The sequence below is a fragment of the Perca fluviatilis genome, chromosome 19 (genome assembly GCF_010015445.1).
Source record: "Perca fluviatilis chromosome 19, GENO_Pfluv_1.0, whole genome shotgun sequence".
Classification (NCBI taxonomy): Eukaryota; Metazoa; Chordata; class Actinopteri; order Perciformes; family Percidae; genus Perca; species Perca fluviatilis.
Genome location: NC_053130.1, coordinates 23,126,296 through 23,140,906, shown reverse-complemented (window position 1 = coordinate 23,140,906; position 14,611 = coordinate 23,126,296).

The following is a 14,611-nucleotide window of genomic DNA, read 5'->3' as shown; positions in this document are numbered from 1 at the left end:
CTCGGGGACCCGACTGATCATTTCGACTGGCTTTTCTGTCGACGGTCGGCCGTCTGGTGTGTGTGTCTCGGCTATTACATCATGTCTGTCCAGACTCACATAATATATGTAGTGAAAACTTTGAAGGAATTTTATAAAAAAAAAGGTATTTCGTGTATTTTTTGGCAAAACGTGAATGCTTTACACACATCTTCAACCCAGAAGAACAGAAATTCTAAACAATCACCACAGTTTCAAGGTGGGCACCCAAGATTAGTGTCACCAATTCAGTATCCGACAGAATGTGAAACATGATCAAAATCTATCCTGTTCCTGAGTTATGGCGTTGACGGACAACCCAAAAACATAATGCCTCCAGTCATGGCTATTGCCGGCGTGGAGGCATTAATAAAAGCAAAAAGGCTGTGGTGAATATGGCCCCTGTGATCAGTACATGTAGAGGACAAATAAAAGCATCAGGAAGAATCGGCAATGAAACTTCTTTCTATCAAGCTACTCTTACTGCTAGCTGCCAGTTTATTAGGTACACCTAGATAAAACCAATACAATAAGTACAACACTCCTGCAGTAAATCCTACCTTCATAAAGGATAAAGTATAATGTTCAATATTTGTCAAAACCATTTTAGAGAGCTGTTGATCTGACTTAATGATCATTTTGGGTGATGCAGTTTGCGGTACTGTTGAATTGTATGGTTATACACAGAGAGGTGTTTCTGTAATGTAGCCTACCCTCATGCTATAAATGTGGTGGACAAAATATTAAAAACACCTGTCTGCACAACACAAGAACCACAAACTACAGCCTTTAAAATGCTCCTACAGTTGAATCAACACCTCTCTAAACCGTTTCAACAAAAACTAACTGTTTTAACCTTCATGAAGGTAGGATCTACTGCAGGACTGTCCTATAAGACTAAATTACTTTTAGCTAGCTGTACCTAATAAACTGGTAACTGAGAGTAGATCTGATTATTTAAAAGGAGCGAAAATATGAAATACCTTGCTGTCCCAGTCTGTCTGTTCTTGAAGAGCAGACCAGGCCAGCTTGGCTGCATTTTGTTTGGCTTCCTTGGCACTCTTACCCTCACCCACAGGGTACTCCTGGCAGAGGCAGAGAGGAAATATTTAGATTATTGTGTTAAGATATCTTTCTCATATCTATCAAGAGTTTTCATAGAGTGTCTGTAGTGTCTATTCAGGTTACAGAGGTCCAGGTTCATACTCACTGAAGGTTATGAGGTGAACCACACTTGTTTTCTAAGATGTAGTTACGGATGAGGTTTGTTTTGGCACAGTACTGGTCGACGAGTCCTATGAAATTTGCCTCTGTAAAACCTTCGTCTTTGGTTATCACGCTCAAGCTCTTTGTCTTTTCACTGTAATAACAAGTAATTCAGATTATTAAAACCTTTCATAATCAAACAGAAACAATGTGTCTCCACTGTTTGTGCTCACCAGATGTCCGACTCATTTTGATCCAATTCCTCCTCTGGTTGACTTGATGCACATCTGTATTTCTCCTCTCCAGGCTTGAAAACAAAACTGGAATTACCGCCTTGTGGTTGTATGCCTCCGCCAACCAGTCAAGTTGCACTTTACTTCCATGTCTGTCCAGACTCACATAATATAATATATATAGTGAAGACTTTGTTGTTAATGACTAATTAAAAAAGGTATTAAGTTTATTTTTCCAGGGAAACATGGACGCCACGCACGCGCCCACACACACACACGCGCCCACACACACACACGCGCCCACACACACGCACACACACACACACACACACACACACACACACACACACACACACACACACACACACACACACACACACACACACACACACACACACACACACACACACACCTCTTCAACCCTGCAGCACAGGGGATCTAACCAATATAAAGAATGTCATATATTCTATTAGAGATTTGTGCAAAATGTCACAACCAAAAAATAGTCAATGGCAAGCGAGTCAATTTCTTTCTTACCTCTGCTCTTTTCTAGAACTTACATTAAGCCAGGAGAAACTGGTGTGTATTTCTACTTACCTCTGTAGTTATACTGCCAAATATCTCATGATGTACAAGCTTGGCTGCTTCCTCCTTAGCTTCTTTCCTTGATTTCCCACTTGTCAGATGAGCTGATGCAGAAGGAGCTTCTGCTGCATTTTCTGTCTGTCAACATAATAACAAATAAACATCAAGGAGACCTGTGCAGTGAATTGGTCTTCTGTACTTTGGAATACAAATATTCACACAATTCAATAAAGAGGTAGGCTATAATACTCTTACAGGATGAATTGGTTCCTCCAACAAGCCCCTCAGGGCATTTTTAGCTGCGTTCTGTTTGGCTTCCTTCTTGTTCTTCCCCACGCCATCAGGATACACCTTACCATCCAGGACTGCTCTTACGGTAAATCTGAGAAAGAAATATAAATGTTGTTAAACAGACAAGATGATGAAATAATGTGGTGTGATGGGGGTTGCAGTAAAGACATTCATTGATTAACATCCCCACAGGTGAAGCTAAGTAGACCCAATTTATTTTATAAAATAATGCTGCAATTTGTATTAGACTACTATCAAATTAATTCAGCGCAATAAGCCAATAGAGCAGGTATATGATTTGTAATGTTTCACCACTGGTGTCAAGGCTACGATACCCAAGTTGGGTATCGGATCCAAAATAATTATTTTTCAGTATAATCAATGCCACAGACCGCCTACTCAAAGAATATTAAAAGAACACTGTTGAATTAGTCTTTTTTGAAGTTACACCAAACATTTTGGCTATATTAATTTTTTCAACAGGGGTTGTCAATATGCAGAAAACAATAAATACCATCTCCACGTATGTTAACCTAAAGTTACATTTAGTTCATGTGTGATTTCAATGTGGCAACAGCTGACAACGTGTAGGACAAACCTACCTAACTCAGGAAGTCACTGATTGTCCAAAAGCAACATATAGGCCTAGAATACCATCCATCCATCCATCCATCCATCCATCTTCGTCCGCTTATCCGGTGTCGGGTCGCGGGGGGAGCAGCTCCAGCAGGGGACCCCAAACTTCCCTTTCCCGAGCAACATTAACCAGCTCCGACTGGGGGATCCCGAGGCGTTCCCAGGCCAGGTTGGAGATATAATCCCTCCACCTAGTCCTGGGTCTTCCCCGAGGCCTCCTCCCAGCTGGACGTGCCTGGAACACCTCCCTAGGGAGGCGCCCAGGGGGCATCCTTACCAGATGCCCGAACCACCTCAACTGGCTCCTTTCGACGCAAAGGAGCAGCGGCTCTACTCCGAGCTCCTCATGGATGATTGTGCGTCTCACCCTATCTCTAAGGGAGACGCCAGCCACCCTCCTGAGGAAACCCATTTCGGCCGCTTGTACCCTGGATCTCGTTCTTTCGGTCATGACCCAGCCTTCATGACCATAGGTGAGGGTAGGAACGAAAACTGACCGGTAGATCGAGAGCTTTGCCTTCTGGCTCAGCTCTCTTTTCGTCACAACGGTGCGATAGATGGAATGTAATACCACACCCGCTGCGCAGATTCTCCGACCAATCTCCCGCTCCATTGTCCCCTCACTCGCGAACAAAACCCCAAGGTACTTGAACTCCTTCACTTGGGGTAAGGACTCATTCTCTACCCGGAGAAGGCATTCCATCGGTTTCCTGCTGAGAACCATGGCCTCAGATTTAGAGGTGCTGATCCTCATCCCAACCGCTTCACACTCGGCTGCAAACCGATCCAGTGAGTGCTGAAGGTCACAGGCCGATGATGCCATCAGGACCACATCATAGAATACAACCATTTTCTATTTCTTCTCAATAACAAACACCAAATACTATACTAGAGCATGTCCTAAAGTAGCCTACCAGTTTTCTTAAAATCCTACATTAATGACTGTCCAGGTCATATCCACCAGTAGCCTACAGAGAATTTATGTTCTTACGTTTTACTGTGAGCAAGGCCAACAGATCCGACGTCCTCATATTTCAGCTCCAATCTTCAGTCCAGTGCATACTCGTACAGTTTAGTAACGTCCATTACTCAACAGTCGGAATGTTAGAATGAAGAAAATAAAGTGCTAATCTCAGACTACCAATTTCTGTTTTCATCTAAACTCTGCTTCCATAAATTTGCTACGTCTGGGCGCAAGCCTTGCCCTTTACCCCCAGTAATGCTGCGTTCATGCCACCTGGGAATATCAGGGACCGCCCCCGTCATTGACATATACATTGGCGTTCACATGGTCGGGAGAAAAATTACGAATCCCACTATGGCCACGCCCAGACCCGCCCTATGAAGCAGCTCAATTGGTTGGGGTTCGGCATTTCACCTCGAGTGGTTAAGGTTAGGGTTAGGGGATTGGTCATGGGATAGGATCTGTACATGTAAGCATGGACGCCTGGCCAATAGTAGTGTGTGAATGCTATTGAAGGGCGGGTCTTGGCGTGGCAATTGGCGTTTGGCATAACAACTTGTTGCATGACTGCCACCAACTGTTGGGCGTAGCCTTAGAGCCTTTTTCTCGCGTTTTTTTTTTATTTTTTATAGAGGACGAGTTTCCTTCTCTACATATTATATGCCTTGCTCCCTGGTATATATGGACATAGAAAATAAAGACACTGAAGTAATTGGACTGTAAAATCTAGAAACTATAAAGATAATAAAATGATAAATTCCATGCACACTATAAACATGAATGGAACAGTGTATATTCATCAGTTATTTCCCACCAGGCAAAATATAAGGTCAAAAACCATTGAGGTGTCCTCTCCCTGTTGTTACATGAATGTACAGTAGCCTACATCACTAGATAGTTACTGATCCAGTGAACTAAGTCTATAATTTGGGAGGATTGTACAGTTAGGATATGTTCTTAAAATTGTACAATCCTCCCAAATTATAGTCCCAGTTTACTGGACAACACAAATTGTGTGCTAAGAATGCCAAATACAATGCACATGGAAGCAGAACAAACATGATCCTTATTGTTAAAGAATAAAAAAATAAATTATAAACTACAATAATTTAAGGTGCATTGGGGAACTATAGAAATGTACAGCATTGTATTTATTGCCCTTAGTAACAGACTTCATTTAAAACACATTTGAAATTTGATCAGCCTTTTCTAATTATCTCAACAACTGCCATAATATATTCATCAAACTTCTTACAACAATATGAACAGTAGTCTTCATACAGCAATATAACAGTAACAATGACAAATTTATAATTATAAAAAAAAATAATGGTCACAACTTTAAATAATAACAGTACTTAAATGAACAGCAATATGCACCTGTTGTATTTTAATCCAGGCTGATAACAAAAGGGTAAAACCACTGCTGAGTGAACAGAAAAGGTTCCAAGATTAAATAAATCCTGGCTGTTAGCCTGGTCAGGACCAGGCTAGCTGCACATAATAAATCTCCATGGTGATTTATGTGCCTCTGCTTTCGTGAAACCGAGTCAAGGCTAAATTCATCCAGGATAACCAGGAAATCCCGGCTTAATCCCTTATCTTGGTTTTGTGTAACAGGCCCCAGGTGTGTGAAAACATGGAGGCCACAATAACAAAAGATTTGCTGCAGTTTTCTTATGCGAACATACAAACAGCACATCACCAGGTGTTGTCCACAACAGTTTGTCATTGAAATATGTTCAGTGAACCAGAGTCGCCGACATCAAACGTCAGTTGTAAACACGTCACCAACTGGGAAACTCTGTTTGCAAAATCTAGCCCCAGTTTCCCACTTCTGATTCCCACATGAAGTGACGTGAATGATGACGTTTTCACTGGGAAAAATGTTTTTCCAATGCCCATTAACGCACGGTAAGTTTCGTTTTCTCGGTCATCGTCACACGTTTGCCAGACCCAAAGCGCACTGGAGGAGAGTCGGCTACTCCATTATTTTGCAAGTGTATCTCGCTGCAGGCTGCGGGAAGGCAGGGCTTGACATCAAGCCCCACCCACATCCAAGTCAGCCATTTTTCTTTGCTTACGTCACTCCCCATACGCTCGAACGGACCAAGACAGCCTGGTAGCATTTTTTACTATGAAGGAAATTATTTGGATAAATGCCAGGTTTAATTTTGAAACTTTTAATTTTATTTGAAAATATTATATCTATAAATGTAAATGATCTGAAAGAAAACCGAATATTCACCAATTTAAAAATGACATGAAATTATATTTTGAAACCTTAAAAAAGGACTGACAAATAAGAAAGTCTTCTCTGAACATTTACAATGCCTTACAACCTCTTTAATTTAAATTTTATGTGCCCCTTTTTGTGTATGTATGTATGCATTTAATGTTTTCAATGTGTTTATGGATCTGTACTTGAATAATAAAGCTTTTTGAAGAAAAAAAAAAAGACGCCCTGGTAGCGAAGCTGATATAGCCTCTTGATTCACATTAGATAGAAACTGATGATGTAGGCTAAACACAAATGACATTTCTTGCAACAGTGAAGTTTTCATGTAGTTACTACTGATTTCTGCTTTTGAAATGATATCCAAATTTGAAAAATGGCTCATTTTAAACCTTTTTAATATATAATATATATATTTCATTTAATTTAGCCCTCAAAAGTAGAATGGTGTGTTGTTTCATTATGGACTTTCATATTAACAAAAGAATCTAGTCATTACAACCAAATGTACAAAGGGGCGATTTTGCTTTAACAATTAACAGGTAAACCAGAAGCATGCAGGTGAAACTCGAAAATGAATATCGTGCAAAAGTTAATTTTTTTTCAGTAATTCAACTTAAAGGTAAAAATAATTATATAGACTTGTTACATGCAAAGCGAGATAGCTTGTATTTGTTATAATTTTGATGACTATGGCTTACAGTTTATGAAAACCCTCAGAAAATTTGAATATTGTGAAAAGGTTCAATATTTTAGGCTCAAAGTGTCACACTCTAATCAGCTAATTAATCCAAAACACGTGCAAAGGGTTTCTGAGCCTTTAAATGGTCTCTCAGTCTGGTTCATTAGAATTCACAATCATACCAGATGCTCCTCGGATATTACCTGCACACTAACACACCTAATTTAAGTATTTCAAAAGGTCGATCACACATACAGATGTCTAGATACAGTAAAATCGCTACGTGATTACCGTTATATCCGAGGGTTGAAGTTGCATTTTAACGGGGCAGCGCAAGTTGCTGCTGTGGTTTAGCTGAAGCTAACGCAGCCTGAGCTTTCACGTTACAATATAAAAGGTGTTGACATTTGATATAGCTAGCACGCAAACGAGCATGTTAACAAACTACACCAAAAGACAAATACCGAGGAATATTGATAGAAAGCAGGGGAAACTAGTACTTCCATACTTTTTAGCATTGGCTTATTAGCAACCTGCCTGCCATTAGATGTTACCTTCCGAGCTAGTTAGCAGCAGAGGCGGCGCCAGGGAGGGGCTAGGGTGTGCTTTAGCTACCCCTTGGATTGCCATAGCACCCCCTTAGCACCCCCAAGAAATTGCTGTGGTTTATTTATAAATAAATTAAAAATCGCTAATGTGTAAATAGTATAATTTAGATTTGGAAAATGAATAAATACATTAATAAAACAAACACATTTTTTTTAGGCTAAAAAAACACAGGTGATCGTATTCGGCCAAAGGGTGCAGCACCGCAGCACACATTGAACTTTTGACCTTACTTCCGCAGTAACGTATTCCCACAGAAGAAGAAGAGTTCAATATTTGGAGCCGTTAGGATTAGAGAAGTGATTTTAACGCTAGCAATGGATAGTTTTTTACTCCCTTAACGTCAAGGTGTGGACACTCTATCACAACCTCTAAATGAGACTGAGAGATATGGTGAACCTGTCACCAACCAGGACGAAGAAAAGCGGCCGTGATTGCTACTGAGGATGCTTAACGTCACCCTGCTGTACATGACATTAGACCAGGGGACCGCACAGCCAGGCCACAGTGGGTGAGTCAGCGGATAGGGGTCCATATAAGAACTTCACTCTTATCTCTGTCTCGTAGAAGAGCATTACAGTTATAAACGTGTTTTACAAAAATGTGAATAAATGGATCACCGAATCTAAAGTTATACAGCGCACTGGACATCGGTTTATTTTTAGTCCAGAAAACGTTTTCGCCCTCCGTGGCTTATTTAGATATATTAAGATATGACTACAGTATTTTGACCATACGTGCAAATGTGAAAACTGTGTGAGGATACATGCGCGTGTGTGTTTATGTGTGTGCTTGGCTGTGTGTGGTGTATGGCCTGCTGCATTACTCTTCTGAGCCACTGTATGAGAGCTGCAGTAATGATTGTTTGAACCCGGCTTGTTGGCTGGTATTTGAAATATGTTTGGTGGGCTAATCAGAGTTCTACGGTGCTGTTGTATCGACAACTTTAAGTCAATCTCTCTCGTTCGCTCGCTTAGTAAACCGCGGCGGAGGTGGGGGGGCATCTGCGCGAGTGTGTGTAACGTTAGCCTATTTGTCTCAAGGGAAATTCAAAATTTCAGATCACCCTCATTGAAACGTCCAGCAACCCCAAAGCACCAGCAAAAGAAAATCTCTGGCGCCGCCACTGGTTAGCAGCTAGCCCCAGAAGCTCATGAAAACAAGGCTTTCACCGGAGCAGTCTTACGTCCGAACCACTCTTTTCGTTTCAAAATCGGAAATCAAATGAACGAAAAAGTACACAGGCTCATTTATAGTTCACTGTTGTTGCATGAAATGTCGCTTGTATCGGTTTCTGTCATCTAATGTGAAACAAGAGGCTATATATCAGCTTTGCTACCGTCTTGGTCCGTTTGAGCGTATGGGGAGTGACGTAGGAAAAAAAAATGACTGACTTGGATGTGGGCTTGATGTCAAGCCCCGCCTTCCCGCAGCCTGCAGCGAGATGCTCCTCTTATTTTGGGGATGGGAGGACGTGCTCTGGTTTACTGGCATTTCTTTAAACCAATCACAATCGTCTAGCTAGCTGTCTGGATTTACCATTTACTTTGCAGAGATCTGAGAAGAGGTTAACCATAGTCCAAATACATTTGTAACTGGAATAAGATGTCCATAAAGAGAAAGTGAGTTATAGTAGGCCTTGGACAGGAACAGATCAAAACAATGTCCCATGAGCCTTTGCACTGCTCCTGTGCAGAACAGTCATAGCGCACGACGACGTCCTGCTGGCCGTTACGATATCGCTTTTTAACGCATATCCTGATAAATGACTATTTAGGGCCCAAGCGCCGACAGCGGCGAAGGCCCTATTGAAACTGAAGGAATTATTCTTTCTTTCTTTCTATTATTATTCTTTTTCCCGTCAAATGAATTGGCTTTTTGAGGGCCTTAACATATTCAAAAACTCACCAAATTTGGCGGTCGCATCAAGTCTGGTGAAAATTGACGTATTTTAAGGGTTTCGGGAATAGGCGCACAAAAATGGCTTGCTAGCGCCCCCTAGAAAGTTAAGAAAATTGAGCCCCTGCAGTGCGTTTAACGTAGACTCACGAAACTTGGTACACATATGTATCATGTCAAGATGTAGAGCCATACCCTAAACCCAACAGGAAGTCCGCCATTTTGATTTCAAAGTTCGAAATTAGTGCGATTTTGGCCATTTCCACATGTCGTACTTTAACGAACTCCTCCTAGAGATTTCATCCGATCAACTACAAACTCGGTCTGTGCCATCTTAAGATGTTAAAGATGAAAAGTTGTTAAAAGAAAAACTTTCGTCATAGGGCGGTAGGGCGTGGCGGGGGGCCATTTTTGTCGCGCCCGCGCGAAACAGGAAGTGGGTGTAACTTCGAAGCGTTGTCCGATTACCTCGAAACTTTTCAGGATTCATAAGAGTCCAACCCTGAGGACAAATAAAGGCCGATATTTACTTAAAGTCATAGCGCCCCCTAGTGACAACAGGAAGTAGGCCTAAAAGTCAAGGTGCTATACTTTAACGAACTCCTCCTAGAGATTTCATCCGATGGACTTCAAACTTGGTCTGTACCATCCCAACACCTTAACGATGAAAAGTTATTAAAAGAAAAACTTTTCGTCAGACGGTGTGGGCGTGGCGTGGCGGCCATTTTGAGTGTTTAGCGATGAACAAAGAAGTTGTTGTAACTTGAGTGTACGTTGTCGTATCTGTCGTATCCAGGCCTGAGGACACCTACAGGCCAAAATTGACTTTTGGTCATAGCGCCCCCCCCCCTGGCCACAGGAAATCTGCCTTATATGACAAACATCATCCGATTTACATGAAACTTAGAATGTGTGGTCTACATGTGATACTGAGCCAGCCCCTATAATATGACCACGCCCACTTACTCAGGCCACGCCCCCTTTCATAACATTTGAACCGTTTAAGGTAGAGTCTTGTGTGAGGTGTCATTGAACTCAGCAGAGACTTCATTTTTAATTGGTGATGGTTTGACCCGCCCCCTATGCTTAAGCCCCGCCCCCTTTCATAATGTTTCAACCGTTTAAGGTATACCCTGGTGTGAGGTATCATTGAACTCAGCAAAGACTTCCTTCTTCATTGGTGATGGTTTGGCCCGCCCCCTATGTTTAGGCCACGCCCCCTTTTATAACTAATGACCCGTTTAATGTAGACCCTTGTGTGAGGTATCATTGAACTCAGCAGAGACTTCCTTCTTCATTGGTAATTGTTTGGCCCGTCCCCGATGTTCAAGCCACGCCCCTTTTCATACATGCTGACCCATTTAAGGTAGAGTCTTGTGTGAGGTATCATTCATCTCAGCAGAGACTTACTTTTTAATTGGTGATGGTTTGACCCTATGCTTTAATAATAATAATAATAAATTGAATTTATATAGCGCTTTTCATGGACTCAAAGTCGCTTTACAGGGCAGGGTAGATTATAAAAACATAACAAAACAAAACGAGCAAACAAAACAAGTAGAACAAAACAAGATACAGATGAAAAAGGGAGGGGGGCAGGTGGACTATGGGTAGGCTGAGGTGAAGAGATAGCCACGCCCCTTTTCACAGCTAATGAACCGTATGACGTAGAGTCTTGTGTGAGGTATCGTCGAACTCGGCGGGGAGTTCCCTTTTCATTGGTGACGATTTGCGGCGTCTGAGTGGAGTCTGAGTCGCAAGGTGCAGCGTCCGCCGGTAACCCCGACGCGCACCGAGGCGCGAGGGCCCGTCCATCGCTGCTCGCAGCTTTAATTCCCTTTGCAGTTTGACTGGCCCATTTTACCTGAAACTGCTGGCCCATTTTACCTGAAACTGCTCATGCAAAAAATGTTGGCAGAGCTGATGTTTCAAGAACTGTAGGGCCTAAATAATTATATTTTATTAAATAATTTCAACACAAAATTATCAAAAACAGTCATTATTAATCATAAAAACACATGGAAAAGGCATATATGGTATTGTATTATTGTCCCAAACGATTTACCAAAAAGTGGCCCAATTTAGCTGATATCACCCTTTATATATGTAAGGGCAATGATGCACAAATTGATAGTGTAACGTCTAAAAAAAATAAAGTGCTTTTGATTTGATTAAACAAAAAGGGTGGAATAGGCCAGTTATTTTGATAACTCTGCCAACCCTTGGTGTTCTCTCAATGAGCTTCATGAGGTAGTCACCTGAAATGGTTTTCACTTCACAGGTGTGCTTTGTCAGGGTTAATTAGTGGAATTTTTTCCCCTTATTAATAAAAAAAGCAAAGGGTGGCTACTTTGAAGAATCTAAAATATAAGACATGTTTTCAGTTATTTCACACTTTTTTGTTAAGTACATAATTCCATATGTGTTCATTCATAGTTTTGATGCCTTCATTGAGAACCTACAATGTAAATAGTCATGAAAATAAAAAGGAAACGCACTGAATGAGAAGGTGTGTCCAAACTTTTGGCCTGTACTGTATTTCGGTACGGTTCATAGCTTACAATTATTATCTCCGCTCCAAGTTTGAGCTCATCTAAACAGTTGACTGGAAATGCAGTCTTCTGCACTCTATGAAAACAAATGCACTAATTGAACAACTTTTCTTACACACTCTCACGTTACATGCTGTAGATGTTTAAATGAACACGGCATACTATGTCTGCTTCTTTACTGCTGTTGTGTGAAGCCATCACTTTATTCGTTCACAAAATTCACCCACAAAATATTTATTTCCCATCAAACTCTATCTTGTGTTAAGACATGAACGTGAGTAAATCATTGACAAATAGTAAAGAGGAATTATATTTACAAAAGCCTTTTAATGAAGTAGTTAGATATGATGGTAATGTTTTTTAATATTAAAGAAAATACTGATATTAACATCGGTGATACTTGGCATTGGAATTAAATCAACTAATTAAATAATCAACCTCTGAATTCTGTTCAATAACATTGTTGAAACAAAATAGAAATATTGACAGTATTTCCATTATTGTTTTGAATGATTATTGTATGAACAAAAAACACACACAAAATGAGGGTCCAGCCTTAGGAGACCATGGCCATCCAAGCATTTTTATCTGGCTACCATACTGTCTACATGAATTGTATGTGTGTGTGTGTGTGTGTACATTTAGTGTACTGTAATAATAATAATACATTTTATTTATATAGCGCTTTACATGGTACTCAAAGACACTTTACAGTAAACCCCAGCTCATATAGCACATTAAAAACAGATAAGCAATAAAACCAACACATAAAATAAACATATTAAAAGCAATCAAAAACAATAAAACCAGTAACTATCATTTGAAAAATGTAAGACTATTGTATGTAGAAAGCTAATCTGAAGAGGTGTCCAGGTCCGTACAGTCACCGATGTGTATGGGTAGGGAGTTCCAGAGGGAGGGGGCTGCAATGGTGAAAGCTCTGTCACCCCAGGTACAGTGCTTGGTTCTGAGTGGTGGGGGCAGGGGCGCTGCCAGGAATTTTGGGCCCCATGACAAAAAATCTAATTGGGCCCCCTCTGCGCAGCTGTTGTCACCACATCTCTAGGACCTAACTGTCCCATCAAAAGCTTTACAGAACTCTAATTAAAGGCTTGCAACTGTCTTGCTGCCTGTAGTTTAATAGTAGTACTCGCACAATATTTGCTGCTGGTGATTTGTACATGCATGCAAGCAGGGGTTAAATTGGAATTAGTTATGTGAGGGGGCTCTCCCTAGGGGGGTCCGGGGGCACCCCCGGGAAAAAAAATTGAAAAATAAACCGTTAAATGGCACTTTCTGGAGAGTTTTGTGCAAAGAAATGGATAAATCGAGTCTTACATGATATGTGCAAAACTGCAAGGTTAAGAGCCTATACTTTGCATTGTTGTAGTATCAACAGGTATTAGGGCATTTAGCATTTATATTACTGTTAATCAGTCATCACTTGATTACACATTGTATTACCTTGTTATGATATCAGAAATGACCCATACAATGTGCCAAACATAATGTGCCACATAAACAGCTGGACACGAGTAGGCTTACGTGCTGGGGCTGAGCCCCAGAGAGCCCCTGCCCAATTTAACCCCTGCATGCAAGTCTAGTATGTAGTTCACTATTTGATGCAAGATTGCCATATACTAATAAATACCTCTAACACTACAGAACATTGACCCAAATTACCTATTTCTGTATCACCACCACTTGATTACATGCATTAGTTACGATAGATTTTATGCAAGCTTCTCAAATAAATTGTACTTCATGATGGGAATAATAAAGTCTGTATCTATAGATGTCATTCCATAATTCAATCTAAATGAACGTATCATATATCTGATCAAATAAATGTTATTAATGTGTTAGAATTTTTGTCATTAACAAATATTTCGTTTTCTTTTTTTGTAATGGTAGAAAGAGCAAGAGAGACAGAGAAATCCCCACAGACTCCCTGCAATGATGCTAACTGGCTAATGTCATTGAACACAATGTTGCTCACCTTCTTCACTGGGACAGGGAGGGGCTCAGTTAGGGGGAGACTGGGCTGCTGCTGACTCATCTTTTGTTAAGTCTGCTAAAAGGGGCAGGGACAATGATTTAATATGAATATCTTGCTAAACGTTTCCCTGCACTGATTAAATGTAGGCTAACACTAGTCTGTAGCTAGCTAGCTTATTCCACTATGGACATTAAGCCAACAGGTTAATATACCACTCACAGACTAGAGGATACCCACCTTTCTTAATGAAAAACTGGGTTACAGTTTGACACCCTTTCCTTTGTTTTTCCTCTCTTTTCTCTTTTTACTTTTTTGAAAACTAGATTTTGATATAACGTTACTTGGCAACATTGTGGTCACTGTAGTTCTGGCGCATCTACTGACTGCAACTAAACACCGTCGCTGAGTGCGCTAAGGCAGGACCAAACCATTTCATGCAGATACAGGGGGGTGGTCGGTCAATATGGATGTTTACTTTTTGGTCAATGGGGATATTTAACTTTTACTGCCAAAAACAAGTAAAACAAATAGATCATTAATTTTATTATTATATTGGAAATATATATATACTTGAATGATTTAATAATTTTATATTAGTTTTACCTATTTTTTGGGGCCCCTGTCAGTCATGGGCCCTTGGAATTGTCCTAACTTTTCCCCCCTATACGGCGCCCCTGGGTGGGGGAGAGGAGGTTCGCGTCAGA